Source organism: Aphelocoma coerulescens, unplaced genomic scaffold, assembly GCF_041296385.1.
Source record: "Aphelocoma coerulescens isolate FSJ_1873_10779 unplaced genomic scaffold, UR_Acoe_1.0 HiC_scaffold_84, whole genome shotgun sequence".
Lineage (NCBI taxonomy): Eukaryota > Metazoa > Chordata > Aves > Passeriformes > Corvidae > Aphelocoma > Aphelocoma coerulescens.
In genome coordinates this window covers 1,275,692-1,286,136 of record NW_027184068.1, presented here as the reverse complement: position 1 = coordinate 1,286,136, position 10,445 = coordinate 1,275,692, and positions in this window count along the sequence as shown.

Genomic DNA, 10,445 nt, shown 5'->3' with positions numbered 1-10,445 from the left:
TTTTCACTCTTGCAGCTCGGTTGAAAAGCTCCAGCAGCTGCTCCCGCAAGAGCAAAAGGTTCTAGAAGTGAAAGCCAGTTTGGGGCTGCACCTTCTCCTTGCCGCATGTAAGCCACACCAAACTCCCTGATGCACTCTGTCCTCCCCTTCTCAAAGGAGTAGACGGTGGCATCAGGACACACCTGTGTCCCAGCAGCTGGGTGCCCAGCCGGGAGCAGGAGCAGGGCTGGGGCTGCTCCCAAAGTTGCCCCGCCCCAATGCCAGAGCCGGACATATGCTGAGGGGGGGCTGGATCAGGCTTTATTGTCCAGCTGCATGCCAGGAGTGAGCACAAAATCTACCTGCATTCTCTGCAGCATGCCATCCTGGAGCAGAGCCATTGCCAAAGGAAGCCGTGAGCCCGTGCCAAGCCAGTGCCGGAGTGGGATCCTAGCAGCACCTGTGGAAGCCGGGAGAGAGGAGCCCACCTGGAGCAGGTTCGTGCAGGATTAATCATCCCGTGGCTTCCCACCAGGGTCCTGTTGCTTCCAAAAGGCCCCACAGTGTCACTGTGGCCCCTCGGTTCCACCAGGTTCCATAGCGTCACTGTGGTGCCCAGGGTTCCGTCAGCTTCGCCAGCATCCCCACGGTCTGCAGAGCTCCCCGAGCTTCTGTGGTGTCACAGTGGAGGCAGGGTTGCATCAGGTTCCATAGCATCAGCACGGTCTCCAGGGCTCCCAGAGGTTCTGTGGTGTCACAGTGGAGGCAGGGTTGCATCAGGTTCCATAGCATCACCACAGTCTCCAGGGCTCCCTGAGCTTCTGTGGTGTCACAGTGGAGGCAGGGTTGCATCAGGTTCCATAGCATCAGCACGGTCTCCAGGGCTCCCTGAGGTTCTGTGGTGTCACAGAGGAGGCAGGGTTGCATCAGGTTCCATAGCATCACCACGGTCTCCAGGGCTCCAAGAGCTTCTGTGGTGTCACAGAGGAGGCAGGGTTGCATCAGGTTCCATAGCATCAGCACGGTCTCCAGGGCTCCCCTGAGCTTCTGTGGTGGTGTCACAGAGGAGCCAGGCTTCCTTGTAGTTCCCCAGCATCACAAAGGCTCTCCTGGGAGCCACGGGTCACAAAGCACCGTGGGCTCTGTGCAGCCCCGCTGTGTCACAATGGCCGCTGGCTTCCACGAGCCCCCGCAGTGTCCCAGTGGGCCCCGTGGCTTTAGGAGTGGGTGGCTGGGAGTTGGTGCCAGCGGCTGGGGGAGCAGCAGCAGGGACTGTGTGTGGACAGTGCCATGGCCACTTGTGTGGCCACTGGTGTCTCTGTGCCAGGCACAGCCGTGGTGTGTAACACCGGCTCTGGGTCCTTTGGCTGTGCAGGTGGCAGTCACGGCCTGGAGCAGGGCTGCTCCCGGGGGACAGCCTGGGGCAGGAGGCTGCTGGAGATTCATTCCCCACACTCCTTGTCATGAGGTGCTCAGAGTGATTGGAAAGGCTGTTGGCAGCAGGCAGTTCTCTGGGTTCAAGCTGTGGAGCTGTCAGCGGGAATGCAAAGGCCAAGCTGGTGAGCCTTTTGTCCTGGTGCCTTTAGTGTGTGAGCAGTCCCTGGTGCCGTTGTCTTTGGATCCTGAGTGTGGGAGAGGCAAGGCTTAGGATGGTGCGTAGAGCTGAGAAGGAAAGTGCCGAGAGCAGCGTGTGTGCTGCTGCTTTGAGGGGTGCAGTTGAAGTTGTAGGCAGCAAGAGCTTTCTCAGCTGGCCCTTTTGTGAGCTCTGCTTTTGCCAGATGACTTCCATCTTACCCTCTTACCATCTTAGCCTCTCATTTTTGCATATCCCAAACCCCCTTCCAAACATCCAGCAGCTGCTTGTAAAGAAGAAGTCCTAGAACAAAAAGCCAGTGCTGCCTTTCATAGCCCCTTTGCTGTCTATGAAGTAGAGGAAAGAAGCTAGTGAGACGCACTTTCTTTCTCAACTCCATAGAGCGCATCCTTCTCTCAAGGTGGCAGAGTCCTTGGCGGAAGTGAAGCATCTGCAGCTGCAGTTCAGACTGAGAGATGTGCCAGGACAGGAAACATTTGCTGACCTTCCCTGTTCCCTGTGCAACATGATTCTCGCATCCCAGTCACTTTCACATACCTTCGGTATCCCTGAGTCCAAGCAGCTAAAGCTCACAGAGACAGAAGTGTCAGGAAGGAAAACGTTCCAAAAGCACCCCCTTCTCTTATCAGCATATAAATTGTGCACAACAGGCTGCGGCACCGAACCTTCCTTCTCAGATAGACATGCCATCACACTTTTCACTCTTGCAGCTCGGTTGAAAAGCTCCAGCAGCTGCTCCCGCAATAGCAAAAGGTTCTAGAAGTGAAAGCCAGTTTGGGGCTGCACCTTCTCCTTGCCGCATGTAAGCCACACCAAACTCCCTGATGCACTCTGTCCTCCCCTTCTCAAAGGAGTAGACGGTGGCATCAGGACACACCTGTGTCCCAGCAGCTGGGTGCCCAGCCGGGAGCAGGAGCAGGGCTGGGGCTGCTCCCAAAGTTGCCCCGCCCCAATGCCAGAGCCGGACATATGCTGAGGGGGGGCTGGATCAGGCTTTATTGTCCAGCTGCATGCCAGGAGTGAGCACAAAATCTACCTGCATTCTCTGCAGCATGCCATCCTGGAGCAGAGCCATTGCCAAAGGAAGCCGTGAGCCCGTGCCAAGCCAGTGCCGGAGTGGGATCCTAGCAGCACCTGTGGAAGCCGGGAGAGAGGAGCCCACCTGGAGCAGGTTCGTGCAGGATTAATCATCCCGTGGCTTCCCACCAGGGTCCTGTTGCTTCCAAAAGGCCCCACAGTGTCACTGTGGCCCCTCGGTTCCACCAGGTTCCATAGCGTCACTGTGGTGCCCAGGGTTCCGTCAGCTTCGCCAGCATCCCCACGGTCTGCAGAGCTCCCCGAGCTTCTGTGGTGTCACAGTGGAGGCAGGGTTGCATCAGGTTCCATAGCATCAGCACGGTCTCCAGGGCTCCCAGAGGTTCTGTGGTGTCACAGTGGAGGCAGGGTTGCATCAGGTTCCATAGCATCACCACAGTCTCCAGGGCTCCCTGAGCTTCTGTGGTGTCACAGTGGAGGCAGGGTTGCATCAGGTTCCATAGCATCAGCACGGTCTCCAGGGCTCCCAGAGGTTCTGTGGTGTCACAGAGGAGGCAGGGTTGCATCAGGTTCCATAGCATCACCACGGTCTCCAGGGCTCCAAGAGCTTCTGTGGTGTCACAGAGGAGGCAGGGTTGCATCAGGTTCAATAGCATCAGCACGGTCTCCAGGGCTCCCCTGAGCTTCTGTGGTGGTGTCACAGAGGAGCCAGGCTTCCTTGTAGTTCCCCAGCATCACAAAGGCTCTCCTGGGAGCCATGGGTCACAAAGCACCGTGGGCTCTGTGCAGCCCCGCTGTGTCACAATGGCCGCTGGCTTCCACGAGCCCCCGCAGTGTCCCAGTGGGCCCCGTGGCTTTAGGAGTGGGTGGCTGGGAGTTGGTGCCAGTGGCTGGGGGAGCAGCAGCAGGGACTGTGTGTGGACAGTGCCATGGCCACTTGTGTGGCCACTGGTGTCTCTGTGCCAGGCACAGCCGTGGCGTGTAACACCGGCTCTGGGTCCTTTGGCTGTGCAGGTGGCAGTCACGGCCTGGAGCAGGGCTGCTCCCGGGGGACAGCCTGGGGCAGGAGGCTGCTGGAGATTCATTCCCCACACTCCTTGTCATGAGGTGCTCAGAGTGATTGGAAAGGCTGTTGGCAGCAGGCAGTTCTCTGGGTTCAAGCTGTGGAGCTGTCAGCGGGAATGCAAAGGCCAAGCTGGTGAGCCTTTTGTCCTGGTGCCTTTAGTGTGTGAGCAGTCCCTGGTGCCGTTGTCTTTGGATCCTGAGTGTGGGAGAGGCAAGGCTTAGGATGGTGCGTAGAGCTGAGAAGGAAAGTGCCGAGAGCAGCGTGTGTGCTGCTGCTTTGAGGGGTGCAGTTGAAGTTGTAGGCAGCAAGAGCTTTCTCAGCTGGCCCTTTTGTGAGCTCTGCTTTTGCCAGATGACTTCCATCTTACCCTCTTACCATCTTAGCCTCTCATTTTTGCATATCCCAAACCCCCTTCCAAACATCCAGCAGCTGCTTGTAAAGAAGAAGTCCTAGAACAAAAAGCCAGTGCTGCCTTTCATAGCCCCTTTGCTGTCTATGAAGTAGAGGAAAGAAGCTAGTGAGACGCACTTTCTTTCTCAACTCCATAGAGCGCATCCTTCTCTCAAGGTGGCAGAGTCCTTGGCGGAAGTGAAGCATCTGCAGCTGCAGTTCAGACTGAGAGATGTGCCAGGACAGGAAACATTTGCTGACCTTCCCTGTTCCCTGTGCAACATGATTCTCGCATCCCAGTCACTTTCACATACCTTCGGTATCCCTGAGTCCAAGCAGCTAAAGCTCACAGAGACAGAAGTGTCAGGAAGGAAAACGTTGCAAAAGCACCCCCTTCTCTTATCAGCATATAAATTGTGCACAACAGGCTGCGGCACCGAACCTTCCTTCTCAGATAGACATGCCATCACACTTTTCACTCTTGCAGCTCGGTTGAAAAGCTCCAGCAGCTGCTCCCGCAATAGCAAAAGGTTCTAGAAGTGAAAGCCAGTTTGGGGCTGCACCTTCTCCTTGCCGCATGTAAGCCACACCAAACTCCCTGATGCACTCTGTCCTCCCCTTCTCAAAGGAGTAGACGGTGGCATCAGGACACACCTGTGTCCCAGCAGCTGGGTGCCCAGCCGGGAGCAGGAGCAGGGCTGGGGCTGCTCCCAAAGTTGCCCCGCCCCAATGCCAGAGCCGGACATATGCTGAGGGGGGGCTGGATCAGGCTTTATTGTCCAGCTGCATGCCAGGAGTGAGCACAAAATCTACCTGCATTCTCTGCAGCATGCCATCCTGGAGCAGAGCCATTGCCAAAGGAAGCCGTGAGCCCGTGCCAAGCCAGTGCCGGAGTGGGATCCTAGCAGCACCTGTGGAAGCCGGGAGAGAGGAGCCCACCTGGAGCAGGTTCGTGCAGGATTAATCATCCCGTGGCTTCCCACCAGGGTCCTGTTGCTTCCAAAAGGCCCCACAGTGTCACTGTGGCCCCTCGGTTCCACCAGGTTCCATAGCGTCACTGTGGTGCCCAGGGTTCCGTCAGCTTCGCCAGCATCCCCACGGTCTGCAGAGCTCCCCGAGCTTCTGTGGTGTCACAGTGGAGGCAGGGTTGCATCAGGTTCCATAGCATCAGCACGGTCTCCAGGGCTCCCAGAGGTTCTGTGGTGTCACAGTGGAGGCAGGGTTGCATCAGGTTCCATAGCATCACCACAGTCTCCAGGGCTCCCTGAGCTTCTGTGGTGTCACAGTGGAGGCAGGGTTGCATCAGGTTCCATAGCATCAGCACGGTCTCCAGGGCTCCCAGAGGTTCTGTGGTGTCACAGAGGAGGCAGGGTTGCATCAGGTTCCATAGCATCACCACGGTCTCCAGGGCTCCAAGAGCTTCTGTGGTGTCACAGAGGAGGCAGGGTTGCATCAGGTTCCATAGCATCAGCACGGTCTCCAGGGCTCCCCTGAGCTTCTGTGGTGGTGTCACAGAGGAGCCAGGCTTCCTTGTAGTTCCCCAGCATCACAAAGGCTCTCCTGGGAGCCATGGGTCACAAAGCACCGTGGGCTCTGTGCAGCCCCGCTGTGTCACAATGGCCGCTGGCTTCCACGAGCCCCCGCAGTGTCCCAGTGGGCCCCGTGGCTTTAGGAGTGGGTGGCTGGGAGTTGGTGCCAGCGGCTGGGGGAGCAGCAGCAGGGACTGTGTGTGGACAGTGCCATGGCCACTTGTGTGGCCACTGGTGTCTCTGTGCCAGGCACAGCCGTGGTGTGTAACACCGGCTCTGGGTCCTTTGGCTGTGCAGGTGGCAGTCACGGCCTGGAGCAGGGCTGCTCCCGGGGGACAGCCTGGGGCAGGAGGCTGCTGGAGATTCATTCCCCACACTCCTTGTCATGAGGTGCTCAGAGTGATTGGAAAGGCTGTTGGCAGCAGGCAGTTCTCTGGGTTCAAGCTGTGGAGCTGTCAGCGGGAATGCAAAGGCCAAGCTGGTGAGCCTTTTGTCCTGGTGCCTTTAGTGTGTGAGCAGTCCCTGGTGCCGTTGTCTTTGGATCCTGAGTGTGGGAGAGGCAAGGCTTAGGATGGTGCGTAGAGCTGAGAAGGAAAGTGCCGAGAGCAGCGTGTGTGCTGCTGCTTTGAGGGGTGCAGTTGAAGTTGTAGGCAGCAAGAGCTTTCTCAGCTGGCCCTTTTGTGAGCTCTGCTTTTGCCAGATGACTTCCATCTTACCCTCTTACCATCTTAGCCTCTCATTTTTGCATATCCCAAACCCCCTTCCAAACATCCAGCAGCTGCTTGTAAAGAAGAAGTCCTAGAACAAAAAGCCAGTGCTGCCTTTCATAGCCCCTTTGCTGTCTATGAAGTAGAGGAAAGAAGCTAGTGAGACGCACTTTCTTTCTCAACTCCATAGAGCGCATCCTTCTCTCAAGGTGGCAGAGTCCTTGGCGGAAGTGAAGCATCTGCAGCTGCAGTTCAGACTGAGAGATGTGCCAGGACAGGAAACATTTGCTGACCTTCCCTGTTCCCTGTGCAACATGATTCTCGCATCCCAGTCACTTTCACATACCTTCGGTATCCCTGAGTCCAAGCAGCTAAAGCTCACAGAGACAGAAGTGTCAGGAAGGAAAACGTTCCAAAAGCACCCCCTTCTCTTATCAGCATATAAATTGTGCACAACAGGCTGCGGCACCGAACCTTCCTTCTCAGATAGACATGCCATCACACTTTTCACTCTTGCAGCTCGGTTGAAAAGCTCCAGCAGCTGCTCCCGCAATAGCAAAAGGTTCTAGAAGTGAAAGCCAGTTTGGGGCTGCACCTTCTCCTTGCCGCATGTAAGCCACACCAAACTCCCTGATGCACTCTGTCCTCCCCTTCTCAAAGGAGTAGACGGTGGCATCAGGACACACCTGTGTCCCAGCAGCTGGGTGCCCAGCCGGGAGCAGGAGCAGGGCTGGGGCTGCTCCCAAAGTTGCCCCGCCCCAATGCCAGAGCCGGACATATGCTGAGGGGGGGCTGGATCAGGCTTTATTGTCCAGCTGCATGCCAGGAGTGAGCACAAAATCTACCTGCATTCTCTGCAGCATGCCATCCTGGAGCAGAGCCATTGCCAAAGGAAGCCGTGAGCCCGTGCCAAGCCAGTGCCGGAGTGGGATCCTAGCAGCACCTGTGGAAGCCGGGAGAGAGGAGCCCACCTGGAGCAGGTTCGTGCAGGATTAATCATCCCGTGGCTTCCCACCAGGGTCCTGTTGCTTCCAAAAGGCCCCACAGTGTCACTGTGGCCCCTCGGTTCCACCAGGTTCCATAGCGTCACTGTGGTGCCCAGGGTTCCGTCAGCTTCGCCAGCATCCCCACGGTCTGCAGAGCTCCCCGAGCTTCTGTGGTGTCACAGTGGAGGCAGGGTTGCATCAGGTTCCATAGCATCAGCACGGTCTCCAGGGCTCCCAGAGGTTCTGTGGTGTCACAGTGGAGGCAGGGTTGCATCAGGTTCCATAGCATCACCACAGTCTCCAGGGCTCCCTGAGCTTCTGTGGTGTCACAGTGGAGGCAGGGTTGCATCAGGTTCCATAGCATCAGCACGGTCTCCAGGGCTCCCTGAGGTTCTGTGGTGTCACAGAGGAGGCAGGGTTGCATCAGGTTCCATAGCATCACCACGGTCTCCAGGGCTCCAAGAGCTTCTGTGGTGTCACAGAGGAGGCAGGGTTGCATCAGGTTCCATAGCATCAGCACGGTCTCCAGGGCTCCCCTGAGCTTCTGTGGTGGTGTCACAGAGGAGCCAGGCTTCCTTGTAGTTCCCCAGCATCACAAAGGCTCTCCTGGGAGCCACGGGTCACAAAGCACCGTGGGCTCTGTGCAGCCCCGCTGTGTCACAATGGCCGCTGGCTTCCACGAGCCCCCGCAGTGTCCCAGTGGGCCCCGTGGCTTTAGGAGTGGGTGGCTGGGAGTTGGTGCCAGCGGCTGGGGGAGCAGCAGCAGGGACTGTGTGTGGACAGTGCCATGGCCACTTGTGTGGCCACTGGTGTCTCTGTGCCAGGCACAGCCGTGGTGTGTAACACCGGCTCTGGGTCCTTTGGCTGTGCAGGTGGCAGTCACGGCCTGGAGCAGGGCTGCTCCCGGGGGACAGCCTGGGGCAGGAGGCTGCTGGAGATTCATTCCCCACACTCCTTGTCATGAGGTGCTCAGAGTGATTGGAAAGGCTGTTGGCAGCAGGCAGTTCTCTGGGTTCAAGCTGTGGAGCTGTCAGCGGGAATGCAAAGGCCAAGCTGGTGAGCCTTTTGTCCTGGTGCCTTTAGTGTGTGAGCAGTCCCTGGTGCCGTTGTCTTTGGATCCTGAGTGTGGGAGAGGCAAGGCTTAGGATGGTGCGTAGAGCTGAGAAGGAAAGTGCCGAGAGCAGCGTGTGTGCTGCTGCTTTGAGGGGTGCAGTTGAAGTTGTAGGCAGCAAGAGCTTTCTCAGCTGGCCCTTTTGTGAGCTCTGCTTTTGCCAGATGACTTCCATCTTACCCTCTTACCATCTTAGCCTCTCATTTTTGCATATCCCAAACCCCCTTCCAAACATCCAGCAGCTGCTTGTAAAGAAGAAGTCCTAGAACAAAAAGCCAGTGCTGCCTTTCATAGCCCCTTTGCTGTCTATGAAGTAGAGGAAAGAAGCTAGTGAGACGCACTTTCTTTCTCAACTCCATAGAGCGCATCCTTCTCTCAAGGTGGCAGAGTCCTTGGCGGAAGTGAAGCATCTGCAGCTGCAGTTCAGACTGAGAGATGTGCCAGGACAGGAAACATTTGCTGACCTTCCCTGTTCCCTGTGCAACATGATTCTCGCATCCCAGTCACTTTCACATACCTTCGGTATCCCTGAGTCCAAGCAGCTAAAGCTCACAGAGACAGAAGTGTCAGGAAGGAAAACGTTCCAAAAGCACCCCCTTCTCTTATCAGCATATAAATTGTGCACAACAGGCTGCGGCACCGAACCTTCCTTCTCAGATAGACATGCCATCACACTTTTCACTCTTGCAGCTCGGTTGAAAAGCTCCAGCAGCTGCTCCCGCAATAGCAAAAGGTTCTAGAAGTGAAAGCCAGTTTGGGGCTGCACCTTCTCCTTGCCGCATGTAAGCCACACCAAACTCCCTGATGCACTCTGTCCTCCCCTTCTCAAAGGAGTAGACGGTGGCATCAGGACACACCTGTGTCCCAGCAGCTGGGTGCCCAGCCGGGAGCAGGAGCAGGGCTGGGGCTGCTCCCAAAGTTGCCCCGCCCCAATGCCAGAGCCGGACATATGCTGAGGGGGGGCTGGATCAGGCTTTATTGTCCAGCTGCATGCCAGGAGTGAGCACAAAATCTACCTGCATTCTCTGCAGCATGCCATCCTGGAGCAGAGCCATTGCCAAAGGAAGCCGTGAGCCCGTGCCAAGCCAGTGCCGGAGTGGGATCCTAGCAGCACCTGTGGAAGCCGGGAGAGAGGAGCCCACCTGGAGCAGGTTCGTGCAGGATTAATCATCCCGTGGCTTCCCACCAGGGTCCTGTTGCTTCCAAAAGGCCCCACAGTGTCACTGTGGCCCCTCGGTTCCACCAGGTTCCATAGCGTCACTGTGGTGCCCAGGGTTCCGTCAGCTTCGCCAGCATCCCCACGGTCTGCAGAGCTCCCCGAGCTTCTGTGGTGTCACAGTGGAGGCAGGGTTGCATCAGGTTCCATAGCATCAGCACGGTCTCCAGGGCTCCCAGAGGTTCTGTGGTGTCACAGTGGAGGCAGGGTTGCATCAGGTTCCATAGCATCACCACAGTCTCCAGGGCTCCCTGAGCTTCTGTGGTGTCACAGTGGAGGCAGGGTTGCATCAGGTTCCATAGCATCAGCACGGTCTCCAGGGCTCCCAGAGGTTCTGTGGTGTCACAGAGGAGGCAGGGTTGCATCAGGTTCCATAGCATCACCACGGTCTCCAGGGCTCCAAGAGCTTCTGTGGTGTCACAGAGGAGGCAGGGTTGCATCAGGTTCCATAGCATCAGCACGGTCTCCAGGGCTCCCCTGAGCTTCTGTGGTGGTGTCACAGAGGAGCCAGGCTTCCTTGTAGTTCCCCAGCATCACAAAGGCTCTCCTGGGAGCCACGGGTCACAAAGCACCGTGGGCTCTGTGCAGCCCCGCTGTGTCACAATGGCCGCTGGCTTCCACGAGCCCCTGCAGTGTCCCAGTGGGCCCCGTGGCTTTAGGAGTGGGTGGCTGGGAGTTGGTGCCAGCGGCTGGGGGAGCAGCAGCAGGGACTGTGTGTGGACAGTGCCATGGCCACTTGTGTGGCCACTGGTGTCTCTGTGCCAGGCACAGCCGTGGTGTGTAACACCGGCTCTGGGTCCTTTGGCTGTGCAGGTGGCAGTCACGGCCTGGA